Below are 22,530 nucleotides of genomic sequence, written 5' to 3'. Positions count from 1 at the left end.
ATTTGTAGTGGAGATGAGTGGTACCCGGTGGGGTCTTCTGCTGTTGTAGCCCATCCGCCTCAAGGTTGTACGTGTTGTGGCTTCACAAATGCTTTGCTGGATACCTCGGTTGTAACGAGTGGTTATTTCAGTCAAAGTTGCTCTTCTATCAGCTTGAATCAGTCGGCCCATTCTCCTCTGACTTCTAGCATCAACAAGGCATTTTCGCCCACAGGACTGCCGCATACTGGATGTTTTTCCCTTTTCACACCATTCTTTGTAAACCCTAGAAATGGTTGTGCGTGAAAATCCCAGTAACTGAGCAGATTGTGAAATACTCAGACCGGCCCGTCTGGCACCAACAACCATGCCACGCTCAAAATTTCTTAAATCACCTTTCTTTCCCATTCAGACATTCAGTTTGGAGTTCAGGAGATTGTCTTGACCAGGACCACACCCCTAAATGCATTGAAGCAACTGCCATGTGATTGGTTGGTTAGATAATTGCATTAATAAGAAATTGAACAGGTGTTCCTAATAATCCTTTAGGTGAGTGTATATATGTTCCCTGCGTGCTACACAACCTAAACCAATGCGTCCCACCATCCCCTGGGTTGGCATTTCCTCCGTGTTCAACTTTCATTTGAAAAATAAGTCTTATTAGCTATTCTTATAAATTGTTGATTGTTCTGTGTTTTGAGACAACCTGTAAGAGATTAACGTGAATGCAAGTATAATTTATGTGAAAATGTATATTTTTGCATCTAGCAGTATTAAAAATAAATTGGTCTGTTTTCAGTTTCTTCAGCCACATGGCCATGCTATCCTATTGTTTTCTGGCTTTTGGTGTCTGTTAAAATATTTAATGAGTTACCTTGAAATTAATATTGATTATAATTATAAAGTTGAGGTTAATAACACAAAAAGAATTCACATAGATGTTATATCAGCCACTATATTCTATAGGTTATCAAAGTCAGGTCAAATTAAAATGTTATTCTGCCTAGTACTGTAATGTCTGTATATGTATTTTAAGCAAAGTGTTAATGTGTAATGGGCTCAGTAACTAGGGGAGGTGGACCCAAGTGATCGGTGATCACAAATTAAAAAGTGAAAAATCAATAAACAGGCATGGGGTCAGAAGTCAGCAAACAGAGACAAGAAGGCAATCCAATAATCAGAGTATGTGGGAACAGGCACAGGTCGAAACACAGGAAGGTGATAATAAAGATATAAATGCTTAGATTGTTACTAAGTAAGTAGACAATGCTTAGCACTGAATGAGGGATACAAATACACAGGGCTGAGTGAAGCAGGTAACAGCAGGTAGGGAGTGAGAACCAATGGGAGAAGAGAGTGATGGAAGAAGTGCACATGGTGACCTGGAATGTAAACTGGATGACTGTGGAATGTGAGGAGCCGAGTTCAGTATTCTGGGGATGATGACCTCTGGTGTTCAAGTGTGGAAGTTAAATCATGTAAGAAAAATGCACTTGTTTAGACATATTTTATAAGTGTAAACCATGTAAAAACGACTTTACTATCCATAAGGTTAATTTCATTATCATGCAGTTATTTGAAATATATCTGTGAACAATGTGTAAACCATAAGTTTACAGATACAGCGTAAACATTGTAAACAACAATTTACTTATTCTGTTCATATATATTGTAAATATTAGGTTTTCAAATAGTCATTATTCTGGTAAAGGTCTATTATTTTGCACTGCAGGTTTAACCAGCCTGTTAAGGTACAACTTGACTGCCAGTCAAAACCCTTCAGGTACATGTGGATCACTTCCCAAGTTTATCACAGCAACAGAAGGAACCCTTCAGTGAATTACGAGCCCGGGAAGTAAAGTCACCGACACAATGCCAGATCGTTTGTCTTCAGTTTATTTTTGCAACAACACACACTTTTATACACGTCAGAAATCTGATTGCCAAGAGTTCCGGGGCAGGTACATACAGATATTACAAACATATTACAGATCTAGTTGCTAGGCAGACACATGAAATGTGTTCGATCTCATAAGTCATAACATTCATAACACACTCAAGAGTTTCAATTGACACAGCTGCACGGTTTGCCTAGTAGTAGATGACGTGGGACTCTATCTTATTTCTGGTTTGTCTGAAGAGCAGCATGTATATTGTTTATGTTATTAGCTCTGAGCTGTTCCTCAAAATATAATCTAAATATAGGGAGTTTTGCGGTTTGACATTTCCAAGATAGAGTCAAGAAGGCCATGAGTTCAATTGTCTAGACCTTCACAGAAATAGTTATGCTCGAGTATGTTATTTATGATATTATTTCTGCAACAATGACAAATTTCAGCCCCCCTTGCCATGGCAACATTTCCTCCAGTGAGATATTTTAACAATGTTAACTCTGCAACTTCTGTTAAAGGCTAATCCTGCAATAAGAATACAATACAATGAGTTACATGGTTACAGTAGGTTAAATAATCAGTATGCCCACCAAACTCAATTATCCCCAACAGTTAGTATATGAATATGTTATATAAAAATCCTTACAGTTGCCCTCTTTAATGTAATATGGAGCATAGCGACAGTTACATTAATACTTGGTTCCAGCATGATCCTTAGCTTTCATTAGCTGGGCCCGGTGGGCACCAAGCCTTTTAGGATCCACAGATTCCATCATTGAAGTCATCATGTTAGTTAAACAATTTTGAATACACATACAGATGCATGGACCAAAACACACCAACAATACGATAATGATTATACAAGGTAAAGCCATGGATACATAAGGTGCTAACCACCCAAACATCGTCCACCACCATCCCCACCTTTCCTCTCACACTTCATCTTTTTGAAGCTGCTTGGCAACGTCTCTCATATCCTGTAAAGCTTTGGTAATATTTCCTTCATTCGCATCATTTGGTGGGATAAAGGTACAGCAGTGTTTTCCAATGAGAGTGCAGACGCCCCCCTCCTTGGCTAGTAACATGTCAAGCGCTAATTGATTCTGGGTGGTCATGAGCCGTGTTGCCGTTAGCTCAACCCTGACGGCTTCTAGTGCCATGATTGTTTCATTGGTAAACTGTGCAAGTCTATAATGTACGTGTTCGATAATATTCCACTGCTCAGCCACACCAATGGGGGAGATCATAGCAGTCCAGAAACGTTGCGCTCTGGAGGTTAGTCTGTGCTCTTCCAGAATAGAGGAGTCTATGCTTTGCTGATTAAGGAGGGTTGACTCTCGTTTTTGTCTCCTCATGGAGGGGCGCTGACCTTTAACCAAAATATAGAGCCCGTCAGTAAGCCATGTGAAGGCACAAGATCCGACCCAATCGTAGGGTAAGTGGGAATAAGCTTTATTACCACAAACCCAATACCAATCTTTCACCATGAATGTACCCCAGAGTGGAAAGGATATGTTACAGGATGGTTATCATGTTACATGGTTACAGTAGGTTAAATAATCAGTATGCCCACCAAACTTAATTATCCCCAACAGTTAGTATATGAATATGTTGTATAAAAATCCTTACACAGCCTCAACCCCCTTGTCCTGGCCTTGTGGGCTCAGTTGCTGTGTGTGTGCTGGTGATCGCTGTCCTCATCTGCCCCAGGAACACGAGCTGTGCAGGTGAGCTGGCTTCACATGGCAGCACACACTAATGACATCATCACAGTGATATTAATACGAATAAAACACTGCACTCACACTCTCTTCTTCTCAGTGCAGTCTCCCATATATCCTTAAACACCAGAGAGCATCCATTTCTAATTGCCTGGTGTTTATCCTGGTTAAAAGTCCCACTGAAGACACTTCTAGATTTACAGGCCGGGATGAATCTGTAAAAACACTGAAACCTGTATTGTCTCTTTCCTCATACTCGCAGGAGATTCACAGATGTCTCCGGATGCAGTAAAGACCCACACCAGTCACCAGGTAAATCCAGCAGCTGTGCTGCTTACAGTGTCAATGCTGCACTGTTTCTGTCACTGCAGGGTCAGTTTTAATGTGCAGTTGTCTCAGGGTCTTTCATTGTGTAGTTTCTGATTGAACATATTCCTTTGATCTTTCAGCTGATATTGACGAATCCACTCACTAAAGAGACTGTGTGTCTCTGCTGATCAACAAGGAGGAGTGTGGGGTGGACGCACTGATGACATAATCCACACTTTTACCACACTTGCTCACACTTGGTTTAAGAATCCAAAATCAACGCAGTTCCATTAAATTCATTAACAGATTCAGTGTAACAGTTTACTCGCACAATTAGTTATAAGCTTTGCAATCCATATTTAACCCTTGATTACATTGTTACATTTTAAATAAGCATAACTAGCAGAGTGTTCATATGCATAATTTTGAATGTATCTCAAAAGTGTATCAATTTTTGATAATGCTTTATGTAGCTTGCCTGGCCTAATTAATATTAAATAGATATTCAACTGAAAATCTATCAACATCCTACAACTTGATCATTAAAGTTAATTTAATATCTATCTATGACAAAAACACCGTGAATGTAGTCGGTGCGGTCGGAGCCTCACTCTGGATTCGAGCTCCGCACCGCAGTGGCTCCACCCAGTAGAGCGTTAAGGCCACTACGCCAAAAGACCGGCTCTCCCAACACGGGAGGCTTAAAACTGTACTGATTTCACTGAGGGTTATGGCCCCATATGAACCCGTTACATCAGTGTGGAAGAAACAATGACATTCGCCATAATTGTGTCTTGTAATTGGCTCTGAGGTTTGATATCTCCAATTGAGATGGCTAAGCAATTTTATAACTTGCTGAAAACCTTTTTGGTATAGAGAGATATTACATGAACATTCTATTGATATTTATTTAGCAATTAGTTGAATGATTATCAATCAAATATCTATTTCATATTAAATTGGGCTGCATAATGTAATGTCTTACCCAGTTTTTAAACAGGCAGTATCACTTCCATAATAACACAACTAAGGCTGTATGACAAGAGGCATCATCCATTCCCAGAGATCACTCATCCATCAGGTTTAAGAACAGTCTTTTAATTTCCTAATTTTACCCTCATTGCAAAGCAATATACAGAGAATTTATTATGAGCCTGTGTGTACACTCTGGAAATTGCTCATCAGCAATGACATTTAACAAGAATATTGCTAGTTGTGTAATAATAGTAATAATGTTGTTCGTATAAAGTAAGAAATCTAATGTAGTGTAAACTGCACCAGTATCAGTATGTTGTCCTTGGTTTCTGTCTAAGATCGATTGGTTGAGTCTACTTGTGAAAGGAGAGAGAGGGATAAGCTTTTTGTCTGCGTTGAAAAACGCAGAGGTTGTTTTCTCTATTCTTCTTCTCCTTTCCGACCACTTTTTCTTAACATATCTCCTCCTACAGCTTTGAAGTTACTACCACGTAATTTGGCAATAAATTAGACCACTGCTTTTAATGCTTGGTCTTTATAAGACCCGATCGTAGTTTGTATTAAAAACGTCACTAAACAGTTTATGCCATGAATATTTTAAAAGAACAAAAACTTTGTTTACTATTTTGTATGTAGAAGTTCCTGAAGTTCACTGCCAACAAAGCAGTGCATCCTGGGAGAAGGAGGCAAAAGACACATGTGCTGTATGTTGATGTCAGAGCTCAGCAAAGGGACCGAGCGCCTTGGGTGTTAAACTCTGCAGTGAATGTGAAACAGGATGGCCAGACCCTAGTATTAGAGGTCTTCACGGGTCCACCCCAACCCGAGGACCCGTGACCCGACCCGGGACCCGTACGGGTTCGGGTCCATATTTTAAACAGTCAGCCGGGTCCAGGTCGGGTCCCATTCTTGTACTTCGGGTCCCGGGTCTGTTTAACATTGTGTGTAATACCCGAGTGACGCGACGACTTTACCAATTGACGATTGGCTCTTTTAATTTAGAATGTATTATACAGATACAAAAAAACTCCAAAGCTGCAAAGTCACGTTGGTCCTCCGCCACCGTGACAGCAAGTGGACGTTTGAACTGAAATAATATGCAAATTATACAGGCGCTTTCAATCAGCAAGAGGAACAACATGGATGTCATTTTCCTGGCGAGGAGGATGGACTGTGTGTGTCACGGTCCGATACAGGAGAGAAGCTACTAACGTTACATTAGTTAAGACAAAGTTTTATTTTCACAACTTGTAAATTCACTTGTTAATAGCGATTAGCTGTGGTATCTGTGCTGATCGGGTTCAATCGGGTCTGCGTGTCCTGGCCGGGTCCGGGTCCAGATTTCAAATAATAGACGGGTCCGAGTCGGTCCGGGTACCACATTTTTGGCATTTCTCGGTTCTGCATGGGTCCGGGTCAAACTTTCAAATAATAGTCAGGTCCAGGTCGGGTCCGGATAGCACACTTCCGGGTCTCTTCGGGTTCGGGCACACATTTTTGGACCCGTGAAGTCCTCTACCTAGTATGTATTGCTGCAGACCTGGAGGAATTGGAATGTGGGAGGAGTAACTGTCAATCCTTTTGTATGCAGCCAATCACTTTACCAGAAATGCTTGTCAATCACTTTTTATGCGGCCAATCATCTGCAGAAGATATTTGTCAGTCATTTTTGATGTGAGAAGATACTTGTCAGTCATTTTGTATGCGGCCAATCGTCTTTCTCATTTATAAAATAAGGCGTGAGAAAAGAGAAGATACTTGTCAGTTATTTTTTATGCGGCCATATATAAAAGTAAGGCGGGAGGAAAAATGAAGAGGAAACAAATATGTCCTGGGCCCCATTCCACCTAGCTGGTTTAACTAATTCAGGCTAATCAGCCGGATTCAGTTCATACAATAATTTAAATCTCCTATGGTAATTTACTCAGCTGGACTTTAAAATTGCTTTGAGGAACAGAAAAAGACACTTCTGTAAAATTATCCTGAAAGTTATCTGGCTAATTCGGTTAGCAGCTATGAGGAATGGGGTCCTGGTGTGTATCTTTCTAAGAATTGCGTTGATGTTAGTAAATGGATAGCTAGTAGTTTTGAGGTCATTAATCAGGAGAGGCAACTGTAAAGCAGCATGCTATTCTTATAATTGATAAAACCCATCCAATTGTATGTTATTTTTTACAATCAGTCAGGTTTTAATAACTTGTATATTTTACAATAATTCGCTATATATGAATATAACTTAAAAACATCCGTGCACTACAACATCTTCACTTCTATGAGGTACTGGCCCAAATAAGGCAAAAATATATAAAGAAAATTAAATTTTGTAGCCGCACTCTCACTTATTATTTAGATCAGACTTTTATATTATTAAAATTTCATTTTATTGAATCACTCACAACGCGTTTTGACACTTCTGTGTCTTCATCAGGTAGCCTTTACAATTACCTAACAGGTGTTTTTTAAATAACAATTAAAAAGTCAATTAAGAAATCAAACCCACCCTCTCCCAATAATTACATTCCATCAAAATGATCAAGTTATTTTAGTTATAAACCAGTGCAAAACACAACAGGCTAACTCAATTATCATATGTACAGTGGCCATATCACAGTATATTAAACATACAATTCTTATAAACCACTATCCTACCCAATTTTGTCATTAAGTTAAGTCAAATTCCAATATCCATTGTAATTAAGGCACAGACTGCACTGTAAAAAATGTTACATGTAATCTACTTTAAAAAAATTGGTAACATTATTACGCATTATTTTTGAGTATTTTTTAAGTTGTTTTTTTTTTGCGAAATCTACCCGAATAAATTAAGTAGAAAAGCCAGATTTTCCAAGCCAGCCATGACTTGCACCCCCTCCAAGATGATGCTGACGTCCTCCTGATCATCCCTCTTGCAGATAGCAATTTTCATTATGTGCGGCAGGAGATCTTGCTGCACATCTGCATTGTCACACTGTAAAACAAAGTATTTTTATCTTGTCTGTCTGTTTATCATTATATATCTGTCCATAATTATAAAGTTGATTTGTGTACAGTTGTAAACAAACATTTTGAAACATTTTTCTTATAACAGCTTAAAATGCTAAGACAACTTGAAGTAAATTTCTTTGTAAACAATGAAAAAAAAGATATGTTTCAGTGGACCACACAGACTGTCAAAATAACAAGCTCAAATACAAAATAACAAGCTCAAATACAGTTTCACCAATGACAACTTTGTCATTGATGAAACTGTATTTGAGCTTGTGTATTCAGGAAAAAAAAATTAAATGACATTTGGTGACACTAGTGTAGAGGGGAAACTGTAAATAAACCATGTTTACATGAGGAATATTGTGCATTCAGAATGTAAAACAGCCCCCACATTAATTCTAATTTTCAGTTTACTTATTCTGATGTTGATCCCGAGCTGTAAATGTGACTGGTCCTACTCACACCGCTCCAAGCAGAATTCGAACCAGCTTCACCAGCATTGGAGGTGGGTGCACAAACAAGGACGCTAAAGATCATAGCCTCTAGCATCAGTCACTGGGGCACCTCTTGAGGCCAAGTGGAGTGAGGTTTACTCACACAGCTCTTACTAGCTGGTCTCTGTTACATATCAATGAGATTACACTCTGCCTTACATCACACCTTTTGGGTTTGAGGACTGAAAGACATAACCTAAAAAAATGTTTTTGGTTACACTATTTCGATGGTCCACTTTAGACATTCTACTAACTGTAAGTAACTACTCTCGTTAGAGTATTAGTGGACTGCAAGTAAACTGTTAAGTTAGGGTTAATAGATTACGTTAACATGTAATTGCAAAGTTACTTATAGTCAGTAGAATTTCTAAAGTGGACCACCAAAATAAAGTGTAAAAAAATGTCATATAGTGACTGACAAAAATTTGTGTTAAATATTTTCACAGTAGTTTTAGACAATTTAATTGGAAAAAAGTATTGTTCAAGTTCGTCCCCTTGGAATTACAAGGTTCTTATATTCTTATATTATATATTCTTATTCTGTGACAATTTATTTAGATTATGTGACATTTTTTTTAAAGTTGTGTACTGTAAGAGAATTTGATATGCTTGGTTTTTCAGTCAATCTAAATAAATGAAAACTCATAGGTCAATTGGTTTCTCTTTTAAGATTCTTTTTAGAGGGAAGTTGCGGTCAAGTCACAGATGTGCAATAATCATTATTTTGATAAAAATAGGAAACTAATATCATTCGATTATATTACTGAAAATAAGTAATATTAAGCTTCTGCTGGATTACCGTAAGAAACAGATAATACCCGTTTTCTCCTTTCTCCCCACAGAACAGCTTTAGGTCAGTCTGGTCATGCAGGAAGCGATGTGTCTCTCTCTGTCTCTCCTCTCCTGCTCTGTCTTGTGTCTCGTTGAAGAATAAATAAGTTAAGAGACTAAACTTCTCTTTGTTTTCCTTTTTATAAGGTTTCCTTCCAACCATAAGCATTTTGCCACCACCATGACTTGGGCGCTTTATGCTAATGTAATTTAGAAGTAGGGGGGTCCTTTGGAATTTGGCTAGAAGCCAATCAGAGGACAGGTACCCTTTTGGTCTTCTGGACATATGGATAAGTCATTGCTACCAGTGGCTACCAGGGAGCTTAGATGAAAGGAAGGAAGTCTGTTTCCTCTACCAAACCAGATAGAACAGAATTTCTGTTATAATATATAAGATATAAATAATATCTTACAGTACATTTTAGGACTTTTTATTTAGAAAACAAAAAGGTTCCAACCACAAAGTTGAACTCAAACTTGGTACTGTAAGGTTCTATTTGCGAGCCAATCAGCACTTCGAATGCACACAAGAAGACCAATGAGCAAGACTGTTCAAACTCCAACTGTCAAAATTCAAATTTAAAGACCCAGAAGCCCGTCTATCTATCTGTCTGTCTGTCTATTTATCTAATTCTATCTATCTATCTATTGACTATCGACTGTTGCTGTCTGCCGCTGTGATTGTTGGGAGTGAGTGTGGAGGTGCAGGTGTGCATGTTTGCTGCTGCCAGGTTTGTTTGTGGTTTTTCTCCTTTACTTTTTCCTTTCTTTCTTTCTTTCTTTCTGAATGTGTTTTTGACAGTTTTGTAAAAGGTTTTTCTGAAGGTTTTCCCCATGCTGAGCTGACTCCTGCAGTCAGCGAAGTGATCAGGATGTCTGGGGCTGGGTCGGGGAGGGGGGGGAATCTGAGATTTTCATTTGAGACTTTAACACGTCGGCATGGCGTTAAAGTAACCTCTGATGAGTTTTTGCCGCTGGAGGAGTGTGTTCTGGCGATCGGGCAAGTTGTCAGTTGTGAAAATATAAAGTCGGCAGCTCGTATGAGCGGGTCTGTTGTGCTGTTTCTGAGCAGCATTGAGTTAGTCTCACGTGTCGTTGAGACCGGTATAGTGATCAGTGGTGTTTTGATCAATGTTACCCCCCTAGCAGCTCCTGCCAGGAGAGTTACTTTGTCTAATGTTCCTCTTTTTCTGTCAAACGACCTATTAGAGAGGGAACTGGCGAGACATGGGCAGATAATGTCGGGGTTGAAACGTATACTGCTTGGGTGTAAGTCACAGCAGTTGAAACATGTTGTTTCGTTCAGAAGGCAGGTATTTATGATTTTGAATGACATAAATGGGGATCTGAAAATTGTGCATAAGTTCAAGGTTGATGGCAATGATTATGTTGTCTTTGTCACATCTGATTCTATGAAGTGCTTCAACTGCAGTGGCAGAGGAGGCGAGAAGAGGGGCTGTGGGGGAGACTGTTGAAGAGAGTGAGGGTCTGGAGATCCAGGTACAGGAGAGTGTGGGCGGTGAGAGTATTTCTGACAGTGGCGGTACCGTGCCGACTGTGGAGGTCCCAGGTATTAGCGGTGTGTCAGCTAATGTTAGTGGAGCATCAGACTGGAGCATTAACTGGACTGGATGGCAGTATACAGCAGCAGGACGGGGCATCAGGTAGTGGAGTGGGGGTGAGCAGCGAGAGGGCTGGTGACCAAACTGAAAAGATGGAGACTGTGAAGACAACACTGAGCAGTGTGTGGGACATGGGAATGGAAGTGGGGATGGATCCTGGTCAGGACAGCAGGGTTTTTAAAGTGCCTGGGAAGAAACGCACTCGCAGATCTGTGGACGGTGCTTCTGCTAAAAAACAGAGTCAAGCTCCTGAGCCGGATGAGGCAGTGTGCTCCCAGCCGGGCTCAGATCCTCGTACGCCGTGGAGTGTGCAGGCTGTGACGGCAGTGGGTGACAGCTCGGAGTCTGACAGTGAGGGGGAGGGCAGTCTCACCGACTCCTCCATCGCCTCGGAAGCCTCTGACGTACAGAGAGTCCGAGGCGGTTACAGCGCGCAGCTTATTAAAGAATTTCTTGATGAAACAAAGGGTAGGAGACGGATTAGTGTTGAAGGCTATTTCCCTGATTTAAGTCTGTTTCTGAGCTCGGTGCGGTCTCTGAAAAGCACTGCTGTTGGGCAAGAGCTGTTCTGTACGCAAGAGTTTGTTCGTTTAAAGAATATCTCCAGCAAACTGCGTAAAGGGTTGAAAACTAAAAAAGACTCCAATTTATAGTAACACTGGTGTTTGCTTTTTTATTGCGGTCACCTGTTTTTTTGCTTCTCTGTTTTTGTTTTCCTCTTCCTCTTTCTTATTAATGTATAATAATTTACATATTGGGAGCTTAAATATTAATGGTGGTAGGAATGCTGTAAAGAGAGCCACGGTTCTCTCTTATATCATTCAGAAAGGCCTGGGTGTTACTTTCTGTCTTACTTTCTTCAGTGCAGGGGTGGCGGTTTTGTTTAGTAGAGGGTTTTTTCCCTCTACTGTCATTCTGAACGAGGTGGTAAAAGGACGTTTGATGAGCGTTCGGGCAGTGGTGGAAAAACACGCTTTTCATTTTATAAACGTTTATGCACCCACTGAGGGAAGAGAGAGAGTGTGTTTCCTCTAAGTGTTGGAAACACTGCTTTTGGAGTGCACACCTGAGGAGACTGTGGTTATAGGGGGGGATTTTAATTGTACAGTTGATCCTCTGAAGGATAGGAATCATTTAGAACCGCATCCTCAGTCCAGCAAAGAGCTTTTAAGGATTATTAAACGTTTTCTATTGGCTGATGTTTGGATAGTTTTTAACAACACCAGGCAGTATACTTGGACGAAGATCACAGAGAAGGATATCTCTCTGTGCTGAAAGGTATAAAAGCAATCCAATCTAGCCAATGTAAATATTTTAAAAGCTGGTTTTATCACCCCTAGTGGTTTTTCAGATCACAGTTTGGTAACAGCAACTGTGATGTTTCCATCAGTAAAGCCACGTAGCTCCCATTGGCATTTCAATGCACTTCTGGGTGCTGACATGCACTTCTTTTGGGAGAGGTGGAGGGCGCAGAAATCCAGTTTCTCTTCTGTACGGCAATGGTGGGATGTGGGTAAAGTACAAATTCAGGCTTTTTGTCAGCAGTACACCATGAATGTCACCAAAGGCTTAACTGAAGCCATGAAAGTTTTAGAGGTGGAGATTCTGGAGCTCCAGAGAGCCGTAGACTCCTGCCCAATGGCTGGACTGATTGAGAGTCTGCAGAAGAAAAGGAGGGGATTGTCGGATCTGTTGAGAATGAAAGTACAGGGAGCCCTGGTGAGGGCACGTTTTCAGAGTTGTGCGGAGATGGATGCTCCCACTCATAATTTTTTCGGGCTAGAGAAAAAGAGGGCACAGAGTAAGCTGATACACTGCTTGACGACCTCAGCAGGACAGGAGCTGCACGAGCCTGGGGACATTCACAGGCTGGCTGTGGAGTTCTACAGGGACTTGTTCATGGCGGAAGCCATGGAGGAGATGTCGGATTCCCAGCGCTTCCTTGAGGACCTCCTGCAGGTTTCAGAGGAGGTAGCCAGGCGACTTGAGCAGCATCTGAGCGAGGAGGAGCTCACTGATGTTTTGCAGGGCCTGAACACTGGCAAGGCTCCTGGGATTGATGGCTTGTCAGTGGAGTTCTACAAACTGTTCTGGTCCTTGTTGAAGGCAGATCTGTGTGAGGTGTTGGAGGAGAGTCTGCAAAGGAAAGAACTGCCTCTGAGTTGCCGAAGGGCTGTGTTCTCGCTGCTCCCCAAGAAAGGGGACCTCTGCAGCATAAGGAACTGGAGACCTGTGTCGCTACTCTGTACCGATTATAAGATCATCTCGAAAGCCCTAGCCAATCGCTTAAAGACTGTCATGAGCGAGGTGGTGCATCCAGATCAGACGTACTGTATACCTAACAGGTCCATTTTTGACAATATTTTTTTGATTCGGGACATTATGGCAGCCTCTAAACTTTTTGGTTTTAAAGCTGGTATCGTGTCGTTGGATCAAGAGAAAGCTTTTGATAGAGTAGATCACTTGTATTTGTGGAAGGTCCTCGATGCCTTTGGGTTTAGTGTCGGCTTTTAAATTAAAAAATAAGACAAGTTTTAAATGGCATTTTAAGTGCCCCATTTTCGGTACGGTGGGGCATTAGGCAAAGCTGCCCTCTCTCTGGCCTCTCTGGCATGCTGTACTCCTTGGCTATAGAGCCCCTGGTGAATAAGTTACGAAAAGTACTGACAGGGGTGACAATTCCTCAGTGTCCAGATATGTCCTTCAAAGTCACTGCATATGCTGATGACATAGCAGTGCTTGTGGTTGGAGACGGGGATGTGGAGCAGCTTGAGGCATGCCAGAGAAAGTATGAGAGGCACTCCAGTGCAAAAATCAACTGGGTGAAAAGCAATGCAGTGCTAGTGGGTGACTGGAATGGCTGTGCTACACCACACCTGCCAGCAGGACTGTGGTGGGACAGGGGGGGTTTCCAGTACTTGGGAGTGTTTTTGGGTGATGACACCACCACTCAGAAGAATTGGGAAGGGCTGGTGGAGAAGTTTAAAGCCAGGTTGCAGCGATGGCGGTGGTTACTTCCTCAACTGTCTTATAGGGGCAGGGCACTTGTAGTTAATAACCTGGTTGCCTCAAGTGTATGGCACAGGTTTATTGTTTTGGAACCTCCTGAGGTTTTGATTAAGCAGCTTCAGTCCATTTTGTTGGATTTTTTTTTAGGACGGGCTGCACTGGATCAGATAGTGTGTGCTTTAGCTGCCTTTGGCAGAGGGGGGGCAGGGTCTGATCGACATTGCCAGTAGGACTGCGGCCTTTCGTCTGAAGGCACTTTAGAGGCTGCTGTACTCTTCAGAGGACCTGCCCTGGGCACAGCTTGCTCTGGGTTTCCTGCGACAGGTGGGAGAGTTAGGTTTTGGAAAAATGCATTGCCTTAAGGTGACCCAGTTGCCCCTGTACTACTGCAGTCTCCTGAAGGCCTGGAGCTTGTTCAGAATTGTCGGCAGAGATACTGAGAGGTTCAGTTTCTATGGTGTACTGGAGGAGCCCCTGATTCTGAATCCCTTTTTCCAAACACAGCTAGTGGAGAGGTCGCATTTCACTAGTGTGTTAGTCAGGGCTGGAGTGGTGAAAGTCGGGCACTTGTTGGAATTGAGTCATTTTAGGTGGAAGGAGCCTGAGCTTTTGGCTGCAGAGCTGGGCGTTAACTCTGTGCGTGTAGTGGAGAGGTTTCTAAATCAGGTGCGTAATGCTCTGCCAACAGAGGTGCTGGTTTTGGTGGAGAGAATGCTTAGGCAAAGGAGGGTTTGGGGTTGTTGCTATGTTAATGATTTAGTGGATTGGTGTACAGTGTTTTTGTTTATTTGAACTTGTGAATAAAGTGCTTATTAAAACCTAAACCTAATTCTATCTATCTCTCTATCTAATAATTCTTATCTATCTATCTATTTCTCTATTCTGGCTATTCTTTCTCAAGCCATCATCAAACAAACTTTTCAATCCATACTGATCTCCAGAGAGAAAGCCATTTACCTGTCCCACTTTCTGTGGAATATTGGATTTTGTTAATTTAAGACACCTGATTCAACTCATCAGCTCGTCAGAATAGGCATCGACATGAGACAACTAAAATATGTGACGTCGTCAGTAGTAGTCTAGATGGCAGCATCATTTACTATTTTGACAGCCGGAAGTCCCGCCCTCCCTACGTACCATAGACCGGAAGGCCCACCACACCTTCCGGTTACCCCCACCTTTGAACCGGAACTTCTCTCTCCTTCCCATCACCCCCAGGGTTACCCTTTGACCCTCCCTTGTCAGTCATCTTGGATGATATCGGCCATATTGAATGTCAGCAATCTTGGATGAAATCGGCCATTTGTAAGGTCATAGGTCATCTGGTAAGATGGTAGCCATTTTGTTAGGGTGACATCCATCATGGTGAGGATCCGAGGGCACCTCACCCTGCTGGTGTTGGAGATGTAATGTTTAATAGCATAAACTGTGTTTTTAAGGTTATATTATTTTTTGATATTGTGTTGCTAAATTAAAAAATAAGAAAATAAAAGTTTTACATATTTTAGGTTATAATGTTTTATGATACTGTTTTAGTACATTAAAAAATAAAAGTTTTAAATACATATATACTTCTAAGGTTATATTGTTTTATGATACTGTTTTAGTAAATTAAAAAATAAGAAAAGTTTTAAATACATATATATTTTTAAGGTTATATTGTTTTATGATACTGTTTTAGTAAATTAAAAAATAAGAAGAATTTAAGTTTTAAATATATAAGGTTGTATTGTTTTATGATACTGTTTTAGTAAATTAAGAAATAAGAAAAATAATATTTAAGGTTATATAGAGAATGAGAAAATAAAAGTTTCAAATACATATATATATTATTTTAGGTTATATTGTTTTATGATACTGTTTCAGTAAATAAAAAAGAATAAGAAGTTTTAAATGCATATATATATATATAATTTTATTTAGATTGTTTTATGATACTGTTTTAGTAAATAAAAAGAGAATAAGAAAATATTTTTTATATATTTTATTTTAGGTTATAATGTTTAATGATTCGTTTTAGTAAATTGAAAAATAAAAGTTTTATATATATTAGGTTATATTGTATACATTTGAGAAAAATAAAAGTTGTAAATACACATATATATTTTATTTTAGATTATAATGTTTGATTATACTGTTTTAGTAAATTAAAAAATGAGAAAAATAAACGTTTTATATATATTTAAAGTTATATTGTTTTATGATACTGTTTTAGTGAATTAAAAAAGAAAAATGAATATTTACCAAGAGTGGGATTTGAACCCACATGGACATACGTCCATGTGTTTTTAGTTTATATGTTTTATGATTAGGCTTAGGATGATACTGTGTTGGCAAAATAAAAAGTTAAGAAAAAATAAATTAAGAAATGTATAGACTTACATATATTGCATGTCATTACATACATATTTAAGCAAACACAGATAAACACACATGCCTATATCTCTTTAGTTTATATTTATCAATAGACACTAAAGATAAATACACCACTTTTCTTAGAGAACAACAGTGAAATGTATAGAATTACATCTGTACATTTTGACCAGCCCTGTACTTATTATATTTGTTACATTAGTGAATGCTCAAACGTAGCCTTAACATGTATCATATTTAAGAATATATTGCATTTTATTTCATTACACATTCACACACATATATATATATATATATATATATATGCAAACACACACACACATATATATAATATATATATTATGTTTTATCAATAGACACTAAAGACATGTACACCACTTTTCTTAGAGACACACAGTGAAACACTATTTGTGAGTACTCATATGTATAAAATAATATATAATATATGTATATATAATATCATTTGTTTGTGCTCAAATGTATAGAATTAATAAAATACACAAACACACACACACAATGTTGACTTTTATTGTGACAAACAAGCATTTTACAACATGGAACATAGTCAGAAGTAGAAAAAGATACTCCAAAAAATGTTGTACAGATACTTGTAATTAATTTCTGGTTCACAACACCAACATTGGACAGAAAGAAACACTGACCTGTATGGAGTAATGTCATTCCATAACATGTCCATCATATTCCATATATATTCTATTAAATCTTTCACTGTTGGCTTATACCTGATTCTGGCAACAAAGTACATCAGGTATCTATTGTAAATAAAGTGAGAAACACTTAAGTTTATATTCCTTATTTTCCTACCTTATTTTTCAAACCTACAAATACATGGTGACAACTGCAAGCATGAAACACATACAAAACACAGAAATAGGGACCACATTGCAAGGATATAATAAGCACAAATGGTATTTTACTGCAGATTAAAGTTTTGTAAAATTATTTATATAACTTCTAGGAGTAATTTGCAAACTACATAGTGAAAATGCAATCAGTCTTCAGGAAACACATACAGCAGACAGAAATAAGCACAACGTCATATTTATACGACCCAAAACTTTATTCTACTGAACCCTGAAACTCTGAAAAATCACTACAAACTCTATGTTTTGTAAAATGGCTTATTTCACAGACACAGAACCAAATAGGCTCACCCTCAACATAGTCCAACACTTACACAAAGTATGATGTAAACTTTACCAGTTTACCAGTAGTACAGGGGTATTATTAATCTATTCATGCAACTTTTAGACACTTGTCTAATACAGAGCTAACAACGGCATTGAGAGCGGGTAGCAGGGTTTAGACAATGCTGTGCGCTGGGGTTTAAAATGACTCTGTAGGCCAGGGCTTCAAAACCTTACCCCATTTTAACACGGTCAAATTAGCCTCCAACCCCTAAAATACTAAGACATGTTTTTTTGTATCATATGTATCATGTTGTATTACTATGTACATTAATGTGGTTTATACTTTTGATTTAATTTAACATAATTGTATCATATTTTTAATTACAAATTCATATATATATATATATAACAGATACTATATAATAGTAATAATAATGCAAAAACATATTAAGCAATCATATTTTTACTTACAAAATAATATATATAAAATAACAATATAATAATTTAATAATAATAATTTAAAAACATATTAAACAAAACTCACCCTGACTTTGTCACAACCGCAGGATGTGTGTTTGCTTAAATATGTATGTAATGACATGCAATATATGTAAGTCTATACATTTCTTAATTTATTTTTTCTTAACTTTTTATTTTGCCAACACAGTATCAACCTAAGCCTAATCATAAAACATATAAACTAAAAACACATGGACGTATGTCCATGTGGGTTCAAATCCCACTCTTGGTAAATATTCATTTTTCTTTTTTAATTTACTAAAACAGTATCATAAAACAATATAACTTTAAATATATATAAAACGTTTATTTTTCTCATTTTTTAATTTACTAAAACAGTATAATCAATCATTATAATCTAAAATAAAATATATATGTGTATTTACAACTTTTATTTTTCAATTTACTAAAACGAATCATTAAACATTATAACCTAAAATAAAATATATAAAAAATATTTTCTTATTCTCTTTTTATTTACTAAAACAGTATCATAAAACAATCTAAATAAAATTATATATATATATGCATTTAAAACTTCTTATTCTTTTTTATTTACTAAAACAGTATCATAAAACAATATAACCTAAAATAATATATATATGTATTTGAAACTTTTATTTTCTCATTCTCTATATAACCTTAAATATGATTTTTCTTATTTTTTAATTTACTAAAACAGTATCATTAAACAATACAACCTTATATATTTAAAACTAAATTTTTTCTTATTTTTTAATTTACTAAAACAGTATCATAAAACAATATAACCTTAAAAATATATATGTATTTAAAACTTTTCTTATTTTTTAATTTACTAAAACAGTATCATAAAACAATATAACCTTAGAAGTATATATGTATTTAAAACTTTTATTTTTTAATGTACTAAAACAGTATCATAAAACATTATAACCTAAAATATGTAAAACTTTTATTTTCTTATTTTTTAATTTAGCAACACTTTATCAAAAAATAATATAACCTTAAAAACACAGTTTATGCTATTAAACATTACATCTCCAACACCAGCAGGGTGAGGTGCCCTCGGATCCTCACCATGATGGATGTCACCCTAACAAAATGGCTACCATCTTACCAGATGACCTATGACCTTACAAATGGCCGATATCATCCAAGATGGCTGACATTCAATATGGCCGATATCATCCAAGATGGCTGACAAGGGAGGGTCAAAGGGTAACCCTGGGGGTGATGGGAAGGAGAGAGAAGTTCCGGTTCAAAGGTGGGGGTAACCGGAAGGTGTGGTGGGCCTTCCGGTCTATGGTACGTAGGGAGGGTGGGACTTCCGGCTGTCAAAATAGTAAGTGATGCCGCCATCTAGACTACTGTCAGCGATGTTCCTGAACTGGAGTGATCACAACTGGTCTATTCTGAAAGAGCTATTTAAGAAATAATAAGAAACGTATAACTTAATAAGGCTTACCTCTTAATGTGATGACTTTCCACCGCTCCGCCAAAATGTCGTCTGATCACTTGTTCACTTTCAAATGAAAATGGTGTCTCTAAATAAAACCGCATAATTGAACTAATTCTCTTAAAATAAATAGGTAGCCTTCTTTCCTTAATTTTTTTAGCTTATTTCGTTCCTCAAATCAAGCCTTAAAATTGCAGAAATTTCCTTAATTAAAAGAGGAAAAAATATCTCTTGGTTTTATTAGTGAAATCTTTTCAATATTTTCTATCAAACACTAAACCACAATTTCATTAATGAAATGTACAAATTATTTTTAATTATCACGTAATTTTTTTTAGTGAAAATTACAAGACCCATGATTCATTTTTTACAGTGTGCATGCTTTCGATATATTGATTCTAATATTGGAAAGATGATAAAAAACATTCATATCAATTACATCCCAACAATAATGACAATTCCACATGGAAGTATCAAATCTGATCAATTAATTTCCCCCAAAAGTAACGGGAACAGGCCAAAAAATACGAGAAGATCAAAGAAACGTGCGAAGTGGTCACACCGAAAGAATTAACACAAGGAGTCAGACTTGGCGGTAATTAATATCTCTGATTGTAATTTGAATAAGGCACAGGAGACTGTTTTAAGCAAAGGTTTATCTTTCGTTCCAACTAATGGTGTTAATGCATTTAAATTGAAAGTGGATTGTTTAAATTGAAAGTGTTTTAGACAATTGCATTTTAAACATTATTTTGATACTAAAAAACATATTGTGACTTAATAAAATCCTTTAGATACATTTAAGAAAGTCAACTTTTTTTCCCAGTAGGGACACAAAATGCAACGTTAAGTACATTTAGTAGATTAGTGGAAAGTGATATAGCTAAAATAAAAAAATAAAAAGTCAAACCTAGTTATCACAATGGAAAGAAAAGCTATTCAAGATTTGAAGAAAACAACGCAATAATAATGACATCTGCAGATAAAGGAGGGGTTATTATTATTCAGAATACTAAGGATTATGTTTGTGAAGTAATGCGACAATTAAATAATACGGGGTTTTATAAATTATTAACTGCTGATCCAATAAAGATACAGATAAAGCAAGAAACTATCCTTCACTTAACTAACAGATATCAATTTCCTATAACACCAGTGTTTTACACGTTACCAAAACTACATAAGAATCCTACAGAACAGCCTGGTTAAGCACATAGTATTAGGTAATGGGTCCATCTCCGAGCCATTAAGTCAATTTGTAGATCATTTTATTAAAGAACTCCTTAAAGATTTACCTTCCCATCTGTCCGAGACTCAGACGTAATTAAGTTGCTTTCCAATTGTGTAGCACATGTACAGGCCCGTCTGAAGTTTGCCAATGAAAGTCTGCATGATTCAGAGGAGAACTGGGTGAAAGTGTTGTGGTCAGATGAGACCAAAATCGAGCTCTTTGGCACCAACTCAACTCGCTGTGTTTGGAGGAGGAGGAATGACCCCAAGAACACCATCCCCACCGTCAAACATGGAGGTGGAAACATTATGCTTTGGGGGTGTTTTTCTGCTAAGGGGACAGGACAACAGGACCGCAGCAAAGGGACGATGGACGGGGCCATGTACCGTCAAATCTTGGGTGAGAACCTCCTTCCCTCAGCCAGGGCATTGAAAATGGGTCGTGGATGGGTATTCCAGCATGACAATGACCCAAAACACACAGCCAAGGCAACAAAGGAGTGGCTCAAGAAGAAGCACATTAAGGTCCTGGAGTGGCCTAGCCAGTCACCAGACCTTAATCCCATAGAAAATCTGTGGAGGGAGCTGAAGGTTCGAGTTGCCAGACGTCAGCCTCGAAACCTTAATGACTTGGAGAGGATCTGCAAAGAGGAGTGGGACAAAATCCCTCCTGAGATGTGTGCAAACCTGGTGGCCAACTACAAGAAACGTCTGACCTCTGTGATTGCCAACAAGGGTTTTGCCACCAAATACTAAAGTCGAAAGGGTCAAATACTTATTTCACTCATTAACATGCAAATCAATTTATAACTTTTTTGAAATTAGTTTTTCTGGATTTTTTTGTTAAAATACACCTACCATTAAAATTATAGACTGATCATTTCTTTGTCAGTGGGCAAACGTACAAAATCAGCAGGGGATCAAATACTTTTTTCAAAAACATACCCTATGGTCAATTCATACGTCTTAAAATAATATGTGGCAATGAGTCTGATTATGAATGTAAAGCTGAAGATCTACAGAATCGGTTTCATTTTAGGGATTACAAAAGTCATACAATATAAACAGCTTTTAATAGAGTGAAGTTTTTAAAACGAGAAACACTTTTGGAAGCGTCAACAACTAGAGTGTCATGGGAACGAGGCATTACTTTTGTAACTGAACATAATTATTTGTCTAATACTATTAAACATAATTTTAAAACATTGGAAAATGCTGGAATATGCATCCCTTTCTACCTCTACTCCTATATTTTATTTGAAGAGTGGCAGCAATGTAAAGGAGTTGTTTCCTCAATGTATATGTCACCTATGCCGAGCGGGAATTTAAAAGATTAACTAAAAGGGAATTATCCTTGTGGCAGATGCACTCATTGTTCTAATACAGGGCTTCCCAACCTTTTCGATTCCAAGGCCCACTTGATCAACATCATAAATCTTTGAGGCCTACTACCCACAAAATCCATTCAAAAACTAATTTTTAAATACATTTAAATACATTAAATACATGTGCATAATGTGTGAATCACGTCACATAGCTAGTAAGTGTATAGAATTGAATGAAATTTACAAACTAATTAATACATATAAGCAAAATAAAACATCCCCTTCTAGTTTAAAATGTGTTATGTCGAACAGTAATCGTGTTTTAATTTATTTTTACAAGCACACGGATTATATATAGGTAGGCTATTGATTTAACTTGCATGAAACATGTTAACCTTCCAGTAAAAGCACTTTACTCATAATAAACTGTATGTGTGGTGGCGTATGCATGTTATCTTTAATTTGTATTTTATTCAATAGAGAAAATAGTGTCGGAAATAACGAATCGGTATTAAAACGGTGTAAAACCCTTGATGAATAAACCCAGTCAAATTTAAAAACTTAGTAAACTTTACAACTTTAGTAAATACGAAAGACACTGGAACACAGTAACCTTAACAGTTGGGTTAACTAAAGAAAAAGACTCAGTTTGTGTCAACATTATATTTTTTTCA

Source organism: Amia ocellicauda, chromosome 14 (assembly GCF_036373705.1).
Source record: "Amia ocellicauda isolate fAmiCal2 chromosome 14, fAmiCal2.hap1, whole genome shotgun sequence".
Lineage (NCBI taxonomy): Eukaryota > Metazoa > Chordata > Actinopteri > Amiiformes > Amiidae > Amia > Amia ocellicauda.
The sequence above is the reverse complement of the archived record's forward strand: the minus strand, read 5'-3'. Positions refer to the sequence as shown.